Below are 12,239 nucleotides of genomic sequence, written 5' to 3'. Positions count from 1 at the left end.
CCAGTTTTCCTGAGTTTTTTGAAAGCTTAAAGTTTTCTTTAAAGTTCTATTATATCTTCCAGCCTCTTGGGAATGATGTGGCCTCCAGGAAGCATGTAGCTTCCATTTTATCCATAGAGCCTGGGCCATATCCCATGCTTATTTTAAAAACAAATCCTGGCCCATTATCATTTTGTTTTGTTAAGGGAAGACCCAAAGTAAGGATCACCTCCTTAAGGAACCCTTTGATGACTTCATTTGCTTTTTCACCTCTTCAGGAAAAAACTTCTATCCCTGCAGTGAAAATATCTGTGAAAGTTGGGAGGTATTTACATCCTTGAGGATGAGCAGAACTGTAAAGTGTACCTGGCAATTTTCCCCAGGTGACATCACTGAGATATCTTCAGTGCAAAAAGGTGATTTTATTAAAGCCTGGGGACAGGACCCATGTGTAGAAAGAGCTACACTGGGGTTGTCATGGGTGACTACTTATATACTTTCAAGTTTGGAGGGAGTTAGGGAAATGTAAGTCTCTAAGGAATTTTGGACGCAAAATTTCCAGGACCTTGAGGAGAGAGCTAGTTATTGTTAGGAAAAGGTCATTTATTACTGTCTAGTAAAACCTTAGTCATGAGACCCTTTAGATGTATGTTAGTGGGCCATAAGCTTGAGGGATGATTGCCAACATACATCTTGGGGGGCAGAGAAAGAGTAAGTTTCAAAAGAAATTTTTAAAGAATTTTACTTATTTATTTGAGATGGAGAGAGAGAGAGAGAGAGAGAGAGAGGGAAAGAGCACAACTAGGGGAAGGGGCAGAGGGAGAAAGAGAGAGAGAGATGCAGACTCTACCCTGAGCAAGGAGCCTGATGAGGGGCTCGATCCCAGGACCCCGAGATCATTACCTGAGCCAAAGTCAGATGCTTAACAGGCTGAGCCACCCAGGCACCCCACCAAAGGAATTTTTATATGTTAAAGTAGACTTACAGGATCCTGTGGGATTGGGATAATGTTAAGCTAAGACTGCCCTTTGCCCTCAGCAAAGTATTAACCTTGAAGCAGTTGAGTTTGTAAAGGAAGGTCACTCTGCCTGTTTCAGGGACTTGTCAATGGGCTGTAAGTAGTAAGGAAATTTATCTTTTTTTCTTTGTTTCCCACACCATTACCTGTGGAAACTTCATGAGACAGACAAAATCAGCCATTATTTTAAGTCATTTTTGGTGACAAATTGCAACAGATACAACATGAATTTTATTCAGGAAGAAAAAAGGTTGATTACCTAAATTATGTTTGATGTGTTGATAACTCCAAAAGACACGCCTATTTTTTTAAAAGATTATTTATTTATTCATAGAGACACAGAGAGAAAATGAGAGGCAGAGACACAGGCAGAGGTAGAAGTAGGCTCCATGCAGAGAGCCTGACGTGGGACTCGATCCAGGGTCTCCAGGATCACACCCTGGGCTGCAGACGGCACTAAACCGCTGCGCCACCAGGGCTGCCCAAGACATGCCTATTTTAATTAAGCCAACAAACAAACTTTAATTTACCAGAGATTATCCCAGATCACGTGAACCTGTACAGGGTGCATGCTTCCGGTGATCCAGGACACTGTCACCTCCTTCTACTGGGGATTTGTAGGCTCAACTCCAAAGAGCCTTCAGTCCACCAGACCATTTACCAAAGGGACCTTTCTTCCTTTTTAAAAACCTTTCCCCTGACCTTGGGTATCTGTTAAGGATTTGCCATCATCTGCCAAGAGGTCTCTAATAAGTGTTGGTGGATCCATTGATTTGGCTATTCTTAGCCAACTGAAAATTCCCTTCTCTGGAGAATTGGTAAGTAAACTCTTAAGACTGATAATTTAAAAGTACACACTCACTGTTTTCTGGATGCACCACACTTGTGCCTCTCTATCATCTCCAGAAACCTGAGATTTATCTCATTGAGGCCTCCAGGATCAGGTATCCAGGATCAAGTATCCCTGGTGAGACCCGGGACTCAGGAACACAGAGATGTCTTAGGATCCTTTAGGCTTCCCATCCAGACCAGATCTCAAGCGCCTCCTTTTGTCCCCCCTTGAAATAGGGGCAAAGCCAGAAAGTGATTTGTGGGGTAATTGCCACTGACCTTTCTGAAAAAACTCTCTGATTCCAATGTCCTAAGCAGTCGCTGAATGCATTCAGTTGTATCAACCAACGCATCAGGTGCCAAGAGGGATTCTCTTAACGCCCTTCTCCCAGGCTCCCCAGCAACACAGACCAGTTGGCCCAGTGACCTCCCGCTGCCCACTGCATCCCCTCATGGGAGCTGGGGACTCTCCAAGGGGTTAGGTGGGAGATCCCATCTGGGTTGCCAAATTTTGTAACCTGAAACTAGACTCACCTTTTGGTGAGTGTGGAGCCAAAAGACACAACCAAGTCAAAGGGCATGAAAAGGAAGGGTTTTACTTGCAACAAGAAGGGGAATACCACGATGTTTCCCAAAGCAGTGTCTCCCACGATAACAAAACTAGGGAGTTTTAAGCTAAGGGTGCATGGAAATTCATGGAGGGTGGAGGGGTCCTTTGGCAGAGGAGAGTTCAATCTAGAATTCGGGCAAAAGGCATCCTGAGTTGACAGAGTCCAGGTTCTAGTAGACTGCCAGCAAGGGCAGGCACCATCAATTCTTTGGCTCCAGTTAGTGTGTTTGAGAGCTCAGGAGAGTTTAAATCCTGCAAAATGATTGAAGAATGTGCTTCAGGGGAGTCTTTACTTTTTTTTTTTTTTTAAGATTTTATTTATTTATTCATGAGAAACAGAGAGAGAGAAAGAGAGAGAGAGAGAGAGAGAGAATGAGGCAGAGACACAGGTAGAGGGAGAAGCAGGCTCCATGCAGGGAGCTTGACATGGGACTTGATCCTGGGTCTTCAAGATCATGACCTGGGCTGAAGGCAGCGCTAAACCGCTGAGCCACCTGGGCTGCCCAAATCTTTACTTTTGAAACAGAACTGGGGTTGGGTCTTACCACCAATTAATTATTTCTGATATGGTTAGGCTATTTCCTGGCCCGGTAGTGGCTGTTTGTTCTCACACTTTTCTGTTCCCTTAAAATCATTGACTACTGAGGCCTATTTTTCTCAAATTTTAGCGTTTTCCAGGAAGTTCCACAGAAAATGTGTTTGAGCTAGTAGTGCTAGTCAGGCATGGATCACAAAATGGCTGGCGGCCTAAAATGTTAAGAAAGCTATATTTCGTCTTCCTTTTTGCAGGGATCCCTAACCCTCTCTGTCTACAGAAGGTCATCCTTGGCCTGTTTCTTGTCTCAGAGCTTGAGAAAACACCTTTGAAGAAGTCTTCAGCTCATCACATACCTGGTGTGTATTTGTGACCACATATTCTTAGTTTACAAATCTACTTGCCTTTATATGATGGCTTCTCTTATAATTTTTTTCACAAAATGTAAGTGAGTAGGAGCAGATACTGCATCCGCATTTGATGGATGAGGAAACAGGCTCAGAGAGGTTAGGGTCAGAGCTGGTCGGTGCTAGGCCAGAGTGATAGAGACTTACCATTTGCCACTTCTAACTCCAGATTCTCTGTCAGACTCTATCTGGATTCCTCCCATAACAAAAACACTCAAGTCTTCCATTTAATAAGCTTGTTTCCTTCCTACTAAAATATTCTTGGCAAGATAGTGATTGTTTTACTCTTATAGAGGTAACAGCTCTGATATATTTTTTTAATATTTTATTTATTTATTCATGAGAGACACTGAGAGAGAGGCAGAGATGCACACAGAGGGAGAAGCAGGCTCCCTGCAGGGAGCTCCATGCAGGACTCAATCCCAGGACCCCCGGGGATCATGACCTGAGCCAAAGGCAGATGCTCAACTACTGAGCCACCCAGGCATCCCGAGTGTGCATATTGTTTAAAAAAGAAACCAAACCATTGTCCTCTGACCCTGGCCACAAAGATCTTTGGAGGGAGGGGCTGGTTTTGGCCCTAGAAAAGAAAAATGTTTTGTTTTTTTTTCTTCCTTTCTTTGTTCAGGGATGTAGGTCAGTAGTCCTTACTTCTTATTTAAAATAATAATAATAATAATAATAATAGATAAATAAAAGGAGCTGATTCTAGGATTGCTGGGGGAGAGTTAACAAAATGCACATTCTTCAGATAAATTGTAGTTGTGTTCCCTTAGCATCACAGGCTTTGAGTCAGCCCATTAGGTTCAAATCCCAGCTGGTTCAGAACCCAGCTCTTTGGGCAAGTGACTTAAGCCCAATTAGCTTAAATGTATTGGTTAGTTTCCTTATCTACTAAATAAAAATAGTAATAGCATCTCTCCCTGTGGGTCATTGTGAAGATTAGCCCATATTTTGTATGTCAAGCCCTTAGCACTGATATTAATATGAGTGTTATCAATAGTATATGCCTTTGAGCTTCATCAAAGCCCACATGCGGAGATGCATCAGCCAGCTCAGGGCTGTACATTTTCTGAATTGCTTTGAATGTCCTATTGGGTTGCCCATGCCCACTCATGGTTCACTTTACAACTCTCTGCTTGAGCTGATGAAGGAAGGTTCTGGAGCTTTTGGCAGCTCAGGCTTCTTGCAGAGTCCCCATTTCTCCCACTCTGCTTGGGAAACCCCTTCCTCCCTGTCTGTGTCTGGCCTGGCAGCACTTCCCCATGGCACAAGGCCTGGTTCTCTCCATAAACAAATGTAGGGGCCAAGGGCAGGCTGCCCCCCAAAATTGCCATTTTGACATATTGATTATTTGAAGTGAAAGTTACTGAAGAGACAGCCTATATAAGAAGGAATCTCAGACCCTCCCCTGTCCCCCTGAAAGTAGGAATACATCTCTTGTGTGAAAGGTGCCCTCCCTGTACCAGGAAGTAAAGAGACATCCTCATCCCCTTAGGTGGGAGCTTTAGGGCTGGAAAGGCCGTAGAAACAACCTTTGTTACTTTGTACTGATTGGACCGCTCCAGCCCAAATTCTGTTTAAAATTCCTCACTCATTGAAGCTCCCAAAGTTAAGTTTTTCTTGGTCCTGTCACTTCCTCACAGATTTATTTATTTATTTTTAAAGATTTTATTTATTTATTCATGAGAGACACAGAGAGAGGCAGACACACAGGCAGAGGGAGAAGCAGGCTCCCTGTGGGGATCCCGATGATGTGGGACTCCATCCAGGGACCACAGGATCACTCCCTGAGCAGAAAGGCAGATCCTCAACTGCTGAGCCACGCAGGTGTCCCTCCCCACAGATTTATTGTCTGTGTCTAAAAAAATATAAAAACTGCCCACCTCAGTCATTTTGATGTAGTTTTGAAATGTAGGTGGGGTCCAGAGCAGATAGATGACCAAGAAAGAATTCTTGAGACATCTTTAGTGCAAAAAGGTGATTTTATTAAAACACAGGGACTGGACCTGTGGGCAGAAAGAGCTGCTGCCCCAGGGTTGTGAAAGGGGTGGCTGATTATACACTTGGGAGTTGGGGGTAAGGAAAAAAGGAGGTTTTCAAAAGAACTCTCATAAGCTAAAGAAGACTCATAAAGTCTGGAGGCCTTGCCATTGTCAAATTAAGGTAGTTTCCCCCTCTAGTAAAGCTTTAACCAAGACAGTTGGGAGCTTCCTGGAGGAACCTTGCTTTATATCCTCTGCCTGCCTAGGGAGTCTGTCAATGGGCTGCAAGTTATAAGGGCATTTAATTTTATCTACATTTCCTTCTGGAAGTTTAGATTATGATAAGAATGTTTTTTCCTTGAAAATCACCGAGGCATTTGTAAACTGAGGGAGACTCAAGTCTTAGAGAACTGTGATCTCTATAAAGTAACCATTTGTTTTTCCTTCCCTTAGCTTTAGGGCAGCCAGGGGTACCTAGAGATGTTACTCACATCTTACCTGGGGGATGGAGGCAGGAGTTGTGGGGTGTCAGTTGGTGCTTTTTACCCTCATCAATTTCTTTATGTTTCAATTTCTTTATTGGGTCTCTCTGTGCATATGATAAAACTTTGATATTTTTCCTCTATTACTCCGTCTCATGTAAATGTAATGCTTGGTCCAGCCGGAAGACCTTGAGGGTAGAGGGAGAATGTTTCCTTCCCTTTTACTACACAGTGGTTTCCACCGAGTCCCGGACTCTGGGCAGCCCAGATACTCACTTTTTTTTTTTTTTTAAGATTTATTTATTTTAGGGCACCTGGGTGACTCAGTGGGTGAGCATCTGCCTTTGGTCAGATCCTGATCCCAGGGTCCTGGGATCGCGTCCCGCATCAGGCTCCTCTCAGGGAGCCTGCTTCTCCCTCTGCCTGTCTCCATCTCTCTCTCTGTGTGTCTCTCATGGATAAATATTCAAAATATTTGAGAGAGAGAGAGAGAAACAGAGAGACAGAGAGACAGAGAGACAGAGAGATAGAGAGACAGAGCACAAGGGGAAAGAGCTGAGTGAGAGGGAGAGAGAATCCCAATCAGGCTCCCCACTGAATAGGGAGCCCCATGTGGAGCTTAACTTAATCTCAGAATCCTGAGATCACGACCTGAGTCGAAACCAAGAGTTGGATGCCCAATTGATTGTACCACCCAGGCACCCCCATATGCTCACTTTTGTTCTTCTCATCTCTTGGCAAGTATGCATCCACCTTTGGGCTGACTGGCCAGTTCCCTGGAAGTTTCTGGGTTTTGGTAATCTTCAAGTTCTGCTTTGATCAGAACCAGAACGTCTAGAACTATACACACCGACAAGCATACCCTCACAGGCTGTGAGCAATGCTTTGGCTTCTTTCCCACATCTTACAATCGCTTCCCCACACAATGTGCAGCCCACTCCTCACTCTGCTTCATGGGCATCATGCATCTAGTCAGGATGCTGAGGCTCCTACATTACCATCCCTCCATCCTTTCTGCTTATCTGACATCAAACCCTCATGTTCTCTCTGGATATGAGTCTCCTTATTCATAAATGTTAGGAAGGAGGAGCATAGAGGGGATGATTCTCTAAGGTTCCTTCCAACTCGGAAGGTCTCCACCTTGCTAGTAAACTGAAAAGGTCCCTGACCCTGGCCCTGCAAGCTGCACATCGCCTGGCTGCTCCCTGCCTGCCCGCCCACCTGCCCTGCCCATTAGCTTTATTGAGCTGCTGCTTCTCTCAGCACGCTGGTGGTGATCACACCCTGGCCAGCCTAGGCTGGCCCAAGATAATTTTATGAAGGTAAATATGGCTTCCTGGAATGTGTGGCATCCCAGCAAATAGCCCATTTTGACTCAGGCCTGGACAGCTGTCTAACTTCCAGAAAGCAAGCAGTAACCAAAAACAACAATTGACTTCAGGGCCTCTGGCATGAGCCAAACTGGGAACCCCTATTCCATCCCCAGGGGAAGGGAGAACGTTTGTTACCTGTTTTAAAAGATTTATCTCATTTGTTACCTGTAGGTTATTTTGCCATTTTTAGGTCTAACTCATAAAGATAACAAGAATTTAATTTGTGTAACTGCTTTAGGTTTGTTTTTATGGAGGTTGATATGGAGATTCAATAGAATGTGGTTGAACAAATATGCTAACTATGTACCACATAAGGCTCTGTAATCTATTAAGAGCTGGAGAGGGGAGCCTGGGTGGCTCAGTAGGTTAAGCATCTGATTAAATAGGTTAAGCGTCTTGATTTTGGCTCAGGTCATGATCTCAGGGTCATGGGATTGAACTCTGCCCTGATGGTGGAGCCAGCTTAAAATTCTCTCTGCCTATGTGCCCTCATTCCCTCCCCTTTCTGCCAGCACGTATGCATATACACACTCTCTCTCTCAAACAAAACAAAACAGGGACTCCTGGGTGGCTTAGTGGTTGGGCATCTGCCTTTGGCTCAGGTCATGGTCCCGGGGTCCTGGGATTGGGTCTCACGTTGGGCTTCCTGTGGGGAGCCTGCTTCTCCCTCTGCCAGTGTCTCTGCCTCTCTCTCTCTCTCTCTCCTTCTCTCTCTCTCTGTGTCTCTCATGAATAAATAAATAAAATTAAATAAAAAAATAGAACAAACAACAATCAAACAAAACTGGAGAGTGTGGTCAAATTCCTCAGCTCTCCATTTCCAGAGTGCTGAAGATTCCCTATGATGTGGTCTCTGGGTAAACCAGCTGCTGACTCTGGCCTTGAAAGCCTGGGTTGTTTGAGAAGAGATGGTCAAGGTGTATCACAGCCACACCTCACTGGCAAACAAGACGGAGCCTGGGAGCAACCCAGTATTAGCCCTTCTGCGGCTTAGGGAGGAAATAACCTTACTGCACTTCCTTCACTGTGGAGGGGGCCAGGGCAGGCCTCCTCAAGAACAGCCACTTTGGCATGGAAATTGTTTTGAGTTCAACAGCAATAAAACACTAGCAGATTCAGGAAAAGCTCTTTACCTCCCCCACAACTGCCTAAAAGAATTCAGACAGAGGACCTGCTCCAGAAGGAGAACTATCACCCTGGAGAGCTACGGGATGGTGTGAACTAGGTACCATGGACAGGCAGGATCCTAAGAAGGCTTGTGTGACCAAAGTCCTCTATGTCCCATTGTTCCCCAGTGACCCAGCAAACATTTATTTACCAAATATTAACTAACTGTTGTTCATTGTCTTGTGATTTACATTTTTGTCCTTTGAAGCCAGAGTCGCCTACCCCCTTCTCCTTGGTTCAGAACGACACAGAGACCTCATTTTGCCTGTCTTCGGAATTTCCAAGTCTGCGTGGATTCCCTGTTTGTACAAAAGTAAATTTGATCTTCTCCCATTAGTCGGTCTCATGTCAATTTGAGTCTTAGCCTGGCTAGAGAGCCTCAAAGGGCAGAGGAAATTCATTCTCCTCAACAATTGGAGGATGTCTGTAGCTAAAGCTAAGTTGAAGCTGATGCTGGGCCGGTTTTCTCCTGCCAACAGCAAGAGCCCTTCAGGCTCTTTGTGAAGGGAAGGCTTGAGGTACCCCCTCCTTCCTGGAGTGGGGGGCGGGGAGCAGGACCAGTCACTACCCCCTCACAAAGAGATAGGAGGCTGGGGGTGCAGAGGTGGGGGCTACTTACAACCATCATGCTCTGAAACTAAGTGCAATGATCCTTCTAGTCCCTAAGCTCTGTTCTCCCCTTCTGTTTGTTCTCCTGTTTTGCCAGCAGTAACTTACCGCCAAAACAACCCAAGAGACTGTCTTCTGATCTTAGGAGAAAAGAAGAAGTGGGGACCTCTTTGCTGAGAACAATCCCAAGCCAGAAATTCCACTAAGCCCACAACCCCAGGTGAACCAGAAAAAGTCTAGGCTGGTTTCTGGAAGAACAATCTATGCTTCCAGTTCCATGATTCTCGGACTCTGGGATTTTGGCAGAAAAACAGCAAAGTGATAATTTCTACCCCCACTATTATCCCCAGTTTCATAAAAGATGAGATGTTGACTTCCAGAAAAGGGCACAGGACACAGTCTCAATAAAGTATTATCCCTTAAAATCAATCAAATTCAGATTTGTAGCGATTTTATTATATTATTCTCATTTTATCAGTCTGATGGGCTGATTTTTCTTAATTTCTGCAGGTTCACAGACAGATATTACCTACATTTGTGAATCACAGCTCTTGCGTGGCTCAGCAGAGACACAAATGAAAAAAATCTGGTGAGATTTTTGAAGAGACAGACGGGATGACGCTGTTTGCTTAGGAGAAAAGCTTGAGGAGCTTCTTTAGCCAGAAACTGCCATATAGAGTCTTTAGGTTAAGAAACCTCTTGAATTGTTCCAGATTCTTGGAGATGATGACTTCGAACCCACAAACGAGGTGATGTGGTTTGGAGTGTTGCGGTTTGGGAACTACGGCTAGGAAAGAATTCTTGAGAAGTCCTTAGTGCGAAAAGGTGGTTTTATTAGAACATGAGAACAGGACCTGTGGACAGAAAGAGCTGCACTGGGGCTGTGAGGGGTGGCTGATTGTATGCTTTGGAGCTGAGGGACAGAAGGACAAAGGGAGGTTTCCAAAAGGACTTTTATATGCTAAGAAAGACTCGCAGGATCCCGGGGGCCTGACTGTTATCAAGCTAAAGTTGCTTTTCCCTCTAGCAAGGCATTAATATTAAGACGGCAGGGAGTTTCCTGGAGGAACTACACTCCCTCTGCCTCAAGTATTTGTCAATGGGCTGCAGGTTATAAGGATATTTCATTTTATCTACATTTCCTTCTGCCTTTGTTCCTCACATTGGAGGGAATCTGCTGGCATTTATTGTTTATGTACTTTTTAGGGAATTTGCCAGTTTGTGGATTGTCACAAGGTCACTTGGATGATTGATTAATAATTACCCGCTTACCTACAAATCACATGCCACATGGATTCTTAGAATTCAAGCCCTCAAAATCCTGGGTAGGGACACCTCCCTTAATTCTGGAAAGGAATACCAAACTACCACTTGGCCCGATGAGATGCACTACATTCCTGGAAGCAGGGTCAGAGAGCTCAGGGCTCTCCTGAAGTCATCACCTGGAAGGCTCTGCTTCAAGACCTGGCAGTGGAAGGAATTTAGAAGCTGTGATGAATTCTGTGGTCCCCAGAGGGCTAGATGTGGGCCTCCAGACAACCTCCACTCTCCCAGTAAGCTCAGATGTGAAGTCAGAGATAGCACAATGCTCCAGAGAGCCAAGCCAGGAATTTATTTGCCAGCCCTGACTCAGATGATTTTTTTTTTTTAAGGTTTTATTTATTTATTCATGAGACACACAAACACACACACACACAGAGAGAGAGAGAGAGAGAGGCAGAGACACAGGCAGGGGGAGAAGCAGGCTTCCTGCGGGGAGCCCGATGTGGGACTCGATCCCAGGACCCCGGGATCACACCCTGAGCCGAAGGCAGACGCTCAACCACTGAGCCTCCAAGGTGCCCCCTGACATGCTCATTTTATGGGTGAGGAAACTCAGGTTTTATGGGGACAAGGGATTTTCTCAGGCCAGGCGGGGACTGAAATCCAGATTTCCTATTTTCCATGCTGCTGCTGCTGCTGCTGCTGCTGCTGCTTCTGCGGACCACCTGCTAGCTTAGGCTCCCCAGTGGAGACCCAGAGAAGGTCTGAATATGCCCCCAAGCTGCCCTATAGGACTAGCAATAGAGGAGAGGCAGGCAGGGAAATACTTTGTGAAAGGAGAGTGGGAATGAGATGAAGGAATGAATGAGAGAGGCCAGGTGGACACCAGGCTGCTTCAACAGCCGCTCATCAGCCGCTGAGGCTCTGGGGCCTGTAGAGCAGAGCAGCCACTTTTCTTCCTCCTCCCTAGAGAGATCACAGGCTCTGCACCTGTGGGTGGACCAGCTCTGCTTCAGCACCAGGTCATTCCAACAAACAGGTGGAAAGAGAAGCAGCCCCGTCTGCTATAAATGGAGAAAGCCCTGAGAGCAGTGACGGCCTGCAGAAGTCAGCTCCTTTCCCTCCTGGGTGGAGATCTGAGAACCATGAAATTAAATCAGGGAAACCTCTTCTGGTGGGATCTTCACCAGTGGACAACAGTAGTCAGGACAGGGACACTTACTTAGGAACTTTATATTGCTGGAAAGGACTGCTTTTAGGCAATTATGATATGAATATCCTATGCATGCTGAAAATATAACAGGGCTACAGCTGAAACAGATTTTTACAATCTTTTTTTCCCCACTTTAAAAAAATTTATTTAAAATCAATTAATTCTCAAAGAATCTACTCTTAGTTTCAAAGGTAGAGTTTAGTGATTCATCAGTCTTATGTAACACCTGGTGCTCATTACATCACGTGCCTTCCTTCATGCCCATCACTCAGTTACCGGATCCCCCTATCCCCCTCCCCTCCAGTGACCCTGTTTGTTTCCTACAGTTAAGACTCTTTTATGGTTTGTCTCCCTCTCTGATTTCATCCTATTTTGTTTTTCCCTCCCTTCCCCTATGATCCTTTGTTTTGTTTCTCAAATTCCACATATGAGTGAAATCATATATTTGTCTCTGATTGACTTATTTTGCTTAGCATAATACCCTCTAGTTCCATTCACCTTGTTGCAAATGGTAAGATTTTATTTTTTGATGGCTTAGTAGTATTCTGTTATATATATACATATATATCTTCTTTATCCATTTATCTGTCCATTGACAGATGGGCTCTTTCCATAGTTTGGCTATTGTGGGCATTGCTGCTATAAACATTGGGGTGCAGGTGCCCCTTTGAATCACTGTGTTTGTATCCTTTGGATAAATACCTAGTAGGGCAGTTGCTGGGTCATAGGGTAGTACTATTTTTAACTTTCTGAGGAACCTCCATAGA

The sequence above is a fragment of the Vulpes lagopus genome, chromosome 10 (assembly GCF_018345385.1).
Source record: "Vulpes lagopus strain Blue_001 chromosome 10, ASM1834538v1, whole genome shotgun sequence".
Taxonomy (NCBI): Eukaryota; Metazoa; Chordata; class Mammalia; order Carnivora; family Canidae; genus Vulpes; species Vulpes lagopus.
Note: the sequence above shows the minus strand (reverse complement) of the source record.